The sequence below is a fragment of the Myotis brandtii genome, unplaced genomic scaffold (genome assembly GCF_000412655.1).
Source record: "Myotis brandtii unplaced genomic scaffold, ASM41265v1 scaffold32834, whole genome shotgun sequence".
Taxonomy (NCBI): Eukaryota; Metazoa; Chordata; class Mammalia; order Chiroptera; family Vespertilionidae; genus Myotis; species Myotis brandtii.
The window spans coordinates 1-1,474 of NW_005362640.1; the positions used below are offsets into that span (position 1 = coordinate 1).

At 54.6% G+C, this 1,474-nt stretch overlaps 1 long non-coding RNA gene across 1 annotated transcript; it reads left to right on the plus strand.

Moving 5' to 3' along the window:
- The first annotated feature begins 39 nt into the window (after window positions 1-39).
- On the plus strand, window positions 40-636 carry LOC102262091. The gene is made up of 3 exons (XR_313843.2): window positions 40-94; window positions 228-275; window positions 422-636. It is a non-coding gene; the product is annotated as an uncharacterized LOC102262091 (long non-coding RNA).
- The last annotated feature ends 838 nt before the right edge of the window (window positions 637-1,474 follow it).

Consider the following 1,474-nt stretch of genomic DNA (forward strand, 5'->3'; position numbering starts at 1 on the left):
CTTTAGGACCTCATGGCCCTGCCTCCTCCCTGGTCTCCCACGCGATGTTTTCTTCCCGCAGGTGGGAGAGGAGGGAGCTACGCTCAGGCTGCCAGTTAGTATGGGGGGGTGACCCCTGAAACCCTGAGACAGTGCAGACAGGAGCCATGCCCCCCCCCCCATAGTTCCTCCTCGTCTCCTGCCCTGGGGCTCTGACCCCGTCCTGTCCTGTTGTGTGTCCTCCTCAGGCAGTGACAGTGCCCAGGGCTCTGATGTGTCTCTCTCGGCTTCTAGAGGTGAGACCGTGCCCTGGGGAGGGATGGGCAGAGGGCAGGACTGGGTGGTGGGGAGTCTGAGGGACACTGAGCATGAAATGGACTCTGAGAATGTTACCAGTTACAGCCACTGACCTGAATCTGTTCATGATGCTTGTCCTCCACAGCGTGAGGCAGCTGCCTTGTGGGGACCGAGTGATGGAAGATGTGTTCACGCTTCCACTTCTTTCTCAAGAACCTCTGATTGGGGGGCTGGCCAGCCCTGCTCCCCAGGCATTCCTGTCAGCAGAGGCGGGGCTGGGCCCTCCCCATCCCTGCCTTTACTTCCTGGGGCTGTGAGCTGCAACTTCCTGCTCTGTATTGAAATGAGACCGTGTATTGACCTGTTTTTTTTTGTTTGTTTTTTAAATATTTTTATTTATTTCAGAGAGGAAGGGAGAGGGAGAGGGAGAGAGAGATAGAAACATCAATGATGAGAGAGACTCATTGATTGGTTGCCTCCTGCACGCCCCCTCCGGGGATCAAGCCTGCAACCCAGGCACGTGCCCTGACTGGGAATCGAACCCAAGACCTCTTGATCGATGGGGCGACGCTCAACCCACTGAGCCACCATAGCCAGGCTGACCTGGTTTTTTTAATTCTTGCCGTGACTGGTGACAGGTAATTAAAGGAGATCCTTTAATTAAGTATTTTCTCAGAAGAAATAAATGGAAGCACTAAGGATTCTGCAGATTCCTGTGTATTTTGTGCTCTTTGCAGGGGGGACTGGAGGGGCTGTGAGACCGGAGTGAGGTCGGTGCCTGTGCCCAGGTGGTGCTCAGTGCATGGTGGGCTTTGACGTGGCCACTCCTCGGCCGGGTCACATCTCTGCTCCTCTAACCTTGTCCCTCAGTGGAACCCTGTCCCACAAGGACCTGTGGTCACAGGGACTCACATCCCCCAGGTCTTGTCACTTCTAATGCAGCGCATCTCCAGGACCCTCGTCATCCAAGGCTCAGGTCTGGGTCTGGCCCTCAGAACCTATCTTCTGGGTGTTTGTTGTTTCTTTGCTTTTGTGGATATTATGCCTGTTACTGTGTTTGTGTAGGAGTTTTGATTTAATTCTCTGGGTGTCCCCGTTTCACAGGATCAGGGCTCATTTTTGTCGTCATTGTCCCGCAGGCCCAGGGGTCCCTGCACACGGGACTGTGGTGTGGAGAGATGCATTTTCAGGCTCCTCC